This window comes from Pongo pygmaeus, chromosome Y (genome assembly GCF_028885625.2).
Source record: "Pongo pygmaeus isolate AG05252 chromosome Y, NHGRI_mPonPyg2-v2.0_pri, whole genome shotgun sequence".
In the NCBI taxonomy this organism is placed as follows: Eukaryota; Metazoa; Chordata; class Mammalia; order Primates; family Hominidae; genus Pongo; species Pongo pygmaeus.
Genome location: NC_072397.2, coordinates 40,533,409 through 40,541,405, shown reverse-complemented (window position 1 = coordinate 40,541,405; position 7,997 = coordinate 40,533,409). Strand labels below are relative to the sequence as shown.

At 46.6% G+C, this 7,997-nt stretch overlaps 1 pseudogene; it reads left to right on the top strand.

The window, feature by feature from the left end:
* The first annotated feature begins 4,110 nt into the window (after positions 1–4,110).
* Positions 4,111–6,379, top strand: LOC129025920 (tubulin beta-8 chain-like; annotated as a pseudogene).
* The last annotated feature ends 1,618 nt before the right edge of the window (positions 6,380–7,997 follow it).

The following is a 7,997-nucleotide window of genomic DNA, read 5'->3' as shown; positions in this document are numbered from 1 at the left end:
TTAACTTCTTATTAGGTATGGGAACAGATAACTCCATCCTGATTCAATACAATTGGCTCCTGTCTTCTCATGGTGGACAAGCCCAACAACACTGCTTTTCTTATCTTCTATGTTGTCCTCCAGGGCCTCTGTGTTTCTCACCTGCCTTTTTAGTAATGTCTGAAGGCCTGACCTCTTACTGGGCAGAGGTTTATTGACTCAGGAGACCAAGTCATGGTCACCTTCACAGATCATAAAGCAGAGAAAGTGTTACTTGTGTTCCTGACACCTCAGGGGAAAAATAAGTTGAGAATGAGCTGTCACATTTACCACCTGAGGTGTTGTCTCAAGTAAATCCTGAGGTTTGGGCCACACAGGCTCTGAGAAATGCACTAAATACCTCCCACATTCAAATCCAACTTCAGTCTAGTGCTCCTCACCCTCAGAAGAAACAATGCATTTTAAGGCAAGAAGTATGAGCGGAAATTCAAACCCTTATTTCCATATTATTGCCATATGAGTTATTAAGGCCATGAGCGTCTCCTTACAATACTTGCATGTTACCAGATGAAAAGTCTAATGGAAAGTACAGATTTGTCAGAAACCTTAGAGCATTAATAAATGCAGTTGTCTCCATACACCTCATTGTCCCCAATATTTACCCAAGTCCCAGAGGAAGCAAGCTGGTTTACCTTCTTAAACCTGAAAGATGCATTTTTTTTCATTTCTGTGCATCCAGTTTTACAATATGTTTGTCTTTGAATGGACTGATCCATATGTGCATTCAGCCTCAAAATTAACCTAGATAGGTATCTCTGAAGGGTTCTGAGATAGCCCCCACTTATTAGAAAATGCTTTAGCTAAGGACTTAAGAAATCACCAATTGGGAAGGGACACAATTATTCAGTATATAGGTGACTTGCTCATTGTTAGCCCACCTAAAGAAGACCCAAGTAACAATACCATTAAATTGGTAAATTTCCTGGGAATTTGTAGATATAAAGTATCACTACACAGGACTCAGATTTTGACTGAAAGACTTTAATATTTGGAATCTGTCTTAACCTTTGGAACTGATCAACATCCCTAGAAGATAAAAAAGTTATTTTAGTCATGTGAGGGTCCCAATCCAAGAAATGACTGTGGGCTTTTTTAGGAGATGGCTGGGTACTACTGCCTATGGGTACCCAGATTTGGACATGTAGCCAATCCTTATATGATACACTGAAGGGAAAGATTTAGAACTCCTAGAATGCAATTAGACATACAGGCAAAGCTTCAATACTCTTAAGAAGAAATTGGACTCTGCTTCAGCTGTGGGAGTCCCTAAGTTGGATCAACCATTTGTTCTTTATGTGGCCAAAAAGCAAGGCATACGCCTTTGGTAACCTTGTCACAAAACTGGGGAATATTACAAGGCCAGTAGCCTAATTTTCTAAGCAGATAGACCAGGTGGCCTCAGGGCGGTCTTGATGTCTTAGAGCTATTGCTGCTACAACTTTTCTAGTAGGCAAAACTAATAAACTAACATTAGGACAGCACCTACAGGTTTTTGACCCCACACCAAGAGAAGGTCTTCCTAGAAGATAAATGGCACCAGTGGATAATAGGAGAATATTTATGAATGTATCAGGCCTAATTGCTAGACACTCCAGACATAACTCTTAAAGACTGCCAAACCATAAATGCAGCTACTTATCAGCCAGAGTCCACAGATGCGCCCAGCCTTTCTGTCATACAGGTTGTATTAGTCTATTTTCATGCTGCTAGTAAAGGCATATCTGAGGCTGGGTAATTTATAAAGAAAAGAGGTTTAATTGACTCACAGTTCTACATGATTGGGGAGGCCTCACACTCGTGGCAGAAGGCAAATGAGGAGCAAAGTCACATCTCTTACATGCAGCAGGCAAAAGAGATTGTGTAGGGAAACTCCCTTTTATAAAGCCACCAGCTGTAATCCCATCATTTTAGGAGTCCAAGGTGGTGGATCACCTGAGGTAAGGAGTTTGAGCCCGGCCTGGCCCACATGGTGAAAGCCCATCTGTACTAAAACTACAAAAATTAGCCAGGCATGGTGGTGGGTACTTGTAATCTCAGCTACTCAGGAGGCTGAGATAGGAGAATAGCTGGAACTCAGGAGTAGAAGTTGCAGGGAGCCGAGATCATGCTCTTGTGTTGTAGCCTGGGCCACAGAGAAAGACTATGTATCAAGAATAAATAAATTAATTAATTAATGAATAAATAAATAAACCATTAGCTCTCATGAGGCTTATTCACTGTCATGAGAACAGCATGAGAAAGACCCATCCCCCGATTCAATTACCTCCCCCTGGGTCACTCTCATGATACATGGGAATTATGGGAGCTACAATTCAAGATAATATTTGACTGGGGACACAGCCAAAGCATGTCACAGGTTATAAAACAGATTTATTCTAGAAGGTCAGACTTAAGAGAGATGAGCCCCTTGACCATCCCAAGGCAGAGTGGTTAACAGATGCAAGTTCTTTTATACATCAGGAAAACAGAAGAGCTAGATATACTCATTAGCACAAGAGAATCAAGGCACAAGCATTGCTACCCTCTACCTCAGCTCAGAAAGCTGAGTTAATTGAACTTACTAGGCCCCTGCAGTTGGGAAAGGATTTAAACATTAACATTTACACTGATTCCAAGTATGATCTTTTAGTGCTTCATTCTAATGCTGCAGTTTGGAATGGGTAAGGACTCCTGACCCCAAGGGCTTTTCCATAAAACATCATTCAGATTTTTAGCTTGTTAGAATGCTGTTTTGCTGCCAAAACTGACTATAATTAATTGCAGAGGACATCAAAAGAGAGACTGATTATGTAAAAGGAAGTGCCCTAGTAGATGCCCCAGCCAAGGCCCATGCACTGAAAGGGCCAATTAAGCTATGGGCATGCTGGTCAGCATACATACAACTGTGTCAGAATACTCTGAAGAAGTACAAAATTGGGCCAGGTATTGCAATTCAGTCCAGGGCCTCTCTGGCTGTCTGAATGATGGTAATAAATTACTAATGCCAAGTATCAATCATAGGAATATAATTCAGCACTTTCATGGTTCTTTTCACCCTAGAAGAGATTCTTTGTTTTTGTTAATGTCTCATTTGTTTATTGGGGTAAATCTTTTCAAGACAATAAAACAGGTGACTCAGCCCTGTGAGCTCTGTTCCTGACGTGACCCAAGTGGCCAGCAATTTTCTCCTTCTCCAGTCAAGCCTGTCCAACATTGAGGAATCTATCCAGGTGAGAACTGGCAACTCAGATTTACTCTGATGCCTTCCTACAGGTGATTCAAATATTTGCTAATGCTTACTGATACCTTCACTGGATAGATCGAGGCATTCCCCACCCCATCTGAAAAGTGTTTACCAGAAGAAATAATTCCTCAGTTTGGGTAATCTAAAAGCCTGCAAAGTGACAATGGTCCATTTTCAGGTGTATCCCAACACCTATCCTCAGCTTTAGGAATCCAGTATTACCTTCACTCTGTGTAGAGACCACAGTCCTCTGGAAAGGTGAAAGGGCTAATCCTACTCTAAAGAAGACTCATGCTAAATCAGATGCCTGACTATCTCTAACACCCATAGCTGACTGCGGGTTTGAACTGCTCCAAAGTAAAACTTACAATTAAGTCCTGTTGAGTTAACATATGGAAGGCCTTTCCTAACCACATATCTCCTAATAGATGAAAAGACTCATCAATTACAAAAATATGTCATAAGTCTAGGATAGTTGCAAGGCACTCTGTGAATATTGAAATAAGAGGCTTCTCTTCCCACATGGGAGGAAAATTCAGTTATATGTCAGCTACGGATTTAATCTAACTAAAGATGTGGGAGGAAGTTCTCCAGCTGACCAGATTTCCCCAACATCCAAAGGACCACAGCAAGGCCACCTGAGTTCCCCAACAGATGTTCAACTCCAAGGGATTCACAGGTGGGTATATCTGTGCAGATGTAAAGCTGTTGCTTATTCTGGAAGCCCAATCCAAGGCTGAGGGAGGCAGGTGAGGGTCCATTTAAACTTTGGCAGAGGGTGGGCTGGGTCATTGCACATCAGCTCTTCCTTCTCAAATTTCTCCTGCTGCACTAATACCGTCTTGGCCATGAGGGAGATTGTGCTCATGCAGACCCGGCAGTGCAGGAACCAGATCGATGCCAAGGATGGCATCTGGGGCTCTGAGGTCCCAGCTCTGGCATGCTGGGTGGCCAGGGAAGATGTTGGCACTGGCAGTGGCAGGGGTGGTGCCACTGCATTGCAGACCCTGGGCTCCCTGCCACGGATGCAGTGGAACTGGGAGACTGGTGAGGCAGCCGAGGTGGACTCCAGGGACACGGCAGCCTAGGGATGTTGGTGTGGATGAGGGTGGGGGTGGTAGAGGAGCTAGGAGAGGGGCAGGGTTGCCTCTGGCTTCCTGGCCTCAGTGACTCAGCCCTGGCCTGTCTGGCCCCTCCAATCTCTTGCAGTTCTGGGGGGGTGATCTCTGATGAACATCCTATCAACTCTGCTGACACCTGCCACAGGGACAGCAACCTGCAGCTGGAGCGCATCAACATGTACTACAATGAGGCCAGCGTTGAGAACCCAGTCCTCTGATTGCTGTCCTGGGAAGAGTGGCCCTCCCCTTGCTAATACCCTCCAGCCCCACCCAGGGGTCTGGTATGTGCCCTGCACTGTGCTTGTGGACCTGGAGCCGGGCATCATGGACTCTGTGTGCTCGGGGCCCTTCGGGTTGATCTTCAGGCCAACAACTTCATCTTTGTTGAGCTGCGAGTGAAGACTGCTGTGCGGCTCTTTAGCCAGGACAGCTCATCTAGCAGTTCCCAAATGTCATCACTGTGGGAACTGTGGAGCTAAGGCTCCTGAACATCTTCCTATCCTCTGAGTCACTCAATCTGCCTCTCCTAAATGGGCTTTGGGAGGAAGGCCCAGTTTTCTCTTTAAGGTGAGAAGCTACTGTTGTAAACTCCCTGCAGGGAGCTGAGCTGAGTCCGTGGCTACTGTCTTCCCTGAAAATGGGTAGAAGCCACCTACAGTAAGGTCTGTTAGCATGTCTGAGGTTTGACTCCTGACTTAATTTCTAACAGGGGAGGCTGCTGTCCTGTAACTCTGGGGTAGGGTGTTTCATTTGCCCCACCTGCAGGATGAATGGTGCTTTCACCTTACATGTGACACTTGGTCCATTTTGCATTGTGGTTGTGACCACTGTTGACCGTATACCTGGCTATCAAGTGACTGACTGTACTGTCTTACAGGTCAGTGTGGGGCTGGAAACAAGGCCAAGGGGCACTAAACAGAAGGTGCGGAGCTGATGGAGTCAGTGATGGACATTGTCAGAAAGGAGTGTGAGAGCTGTGAATGCCTGCAGGGTTTCCAGCTGACCCACTCCCTGGGTGGGGGGACTGGGTCTGGGATGGGTACGCTTCTCATTAGTAAGATCCAGGAGGAGTGTCCAGATAGGATCATAAACACATTCAGCATGTGACAGACACCGTGGTGGAACCTACAATGCCACACTCTCAGTCCACCAGCTCATAGAAAATGCAGATGAGACCTTTTGCTTAGATAATGAAGCTCTATATGACATCTATTCCAGAACCCTAAAACTGCCCACACCCACCTATGGTGATGTGAACCACCTGTTATCTGCTACCATGAGTGGGGTCACCATGGGCCTGTACTTCCCCAGTCAGCTGAATGCTGACCTGCAGAAGCTGGCTGTGAACATGGTCCCATTTCCCAGGCTGCATTTCTTCATGCCTGGCTTTGCCCCACTGACCGGCCAGGGCAGCCAGCATTACCAGGCCCTGACTGTGGCTGAGCTTACCCAGCAGATGTTTGATGCTAAGAATATGATGGCTGCCCGAGTCATGGGCACTACCTAATGGTGGCTGCCATTTTCAGGGGTTGCATGCCCATGAAGATGGTGGGTGAACAAACGTTCAACATTCAAAATAAGAACAGCAGCTACTTTGCTGACTGGCTACCCCAAAACATGTATACATATGTAACTAACCTGCACATTGCACACATGTACCATAAAACCTAAAGTATAATAGTAATAAAAAACAAAAAAACAAAAAAAAAAAACAGCCATCAGTGACATCCCACCCCAGGGGCTAAAAGTGTTGGCCACCTTCATGGGCAACAGCACGGCTATCCAGGAACTCTTCAAGCATGTCTCAGAACAGGTTACAGCAATGTTCAAGTGCAAGGTCTTCCTCCACTGGTACATGGGCAAGAGCATGGATGAGACAGAGTTCACTGAGGCCAAGAGCAACATGAATGACCTGGTGCCGGAAACCTAGCAGTACCAGGATGCCATGGCTGAGGAGGAAGAATTTGAGGAGTGTGCTGAGGAGGAGGTGGCCTAGAACTTTCCTTTTCTTGGGTAAAGGATGGAAACTATGTGGATTCTTTATTGTGTTCTGACAGCCCTGTATCACTCTGCAATTGTCCATTTGTGTCTTTTCACCTTCTTCTGATGCATTTTAAAGCATTTTTATGGTATGTGATTTTGCCTAGTAAAGTATTCTCATAACATCTTGTTTCATCTCTAACTTCTTTCTATAGGCTCTCTGGCTACTACTGCCAGATGTGCTTAGTTGTCCTGCAAGGCTGAAGCTGTCTGGGCTTATCACATGCCCAGGAACAAGCATTCCAGTGGTTCCAGGAGGGGTTGGCATGGGCTGTGGATGTGGCAGGAAGGCTTCACATGAACTTATGGATGTGCTGGGACTTGGGCAGCTATGTGGTGGGAAACCTGTTTCTGAAGGCAAGCCTTGGGTTATCCCATGTAACAAACTTCCAGGGAAACAGCTGGCCCTCTGTTTCTGGAACTTTAAAAGTGGTCAGTGTCCCTGGTGGACAATGTCCCAAAGTCCCACCTCAGGGTAGGAATGTGGTCTGACAGCTGATTCTGAACCAGCATTGAAGGGTGGGAAAGTAGGACCCCAGCCACTCTATCACCATGATGGCCTGGGTGTGAACATGTGGCTTCATTCTCTTAATGAGGTGGGCATGGGGTATCTGGCACGAGCTGTTGGGCAGGAATCAAGCCCAGTGTCTGCTCACATGCACTGAACCCTATGTAGGTGATTAGGCCCTGGGGGCCATAGATGGTGGTTGCTGGGCCTGTGTGCTTGGGGCAGTCTCTCCAAAGGCACGATAGAGTTTCTGAACAGGACCTGGGGAAACAGGCAGAGGCTTACAAGTGCTGCTTCCCCCAAGTGGCAATCAGTGAGAAAAACACATGAGTGGAGTTCTTACCTGCCCCAGTCTGGGGGTCTGATGCTCTCTGGAAAGGTGATTAATGCACACTGTCTGCTGTCTCTCTGTCCCCCACTCCAAAACTTCAGGGCAAAAATAATCCAAGATTGTCAGGATGAGACTGGTGAGGGTGGCACCTTTGGGGATAGGTCTTTTAGCCTGGCAGAGTCTCCACCCCAGGCTTCTTGGGGAGCCTGGACTTCAAAGCCTGCTTTGGGGAAGCTGTCAACAGATGTGTGTGTGAGCTGAGTACTGGGCAGCATGACAAGACAGTGCTCTTCTACCTAGCTCTTGTAGAAATTGTCGGTGGCCTGTGTAATTACTTCTTGGCAATTCCCACCCCACCCTCATCACACACATAAGCTGAAGCCAGCATATCCTGGGGGTGGGAAGATGTACAGTTTCTACCACAGGACCCCTGGGCCTACCCACCTGCCCCAGGTGTGTCAGAGAAAACAGGTGAGGCCCCTTTCTTTTTGTTTACTGAATGTTGGCAATGGCCTTTTGCAGCCAAATGGGAACAGGCAAGCAGGAGAGTGCCTCATCTTGAAAGAAGTGGCTCCTGGAAGCAGCTGGGAGGTGGCAGAGGTCCCACATAATCCCTTAACCTGTTCTCAGAGCAGGAAAAGGGGTCTCTGTGACAGCCCTCCTCAGTGGCTCTCACTCTCTGAGGGGTGTCCTTGCCCACCCAGGTTTGCCCCCATCTGAAATGTCTTTGCATGG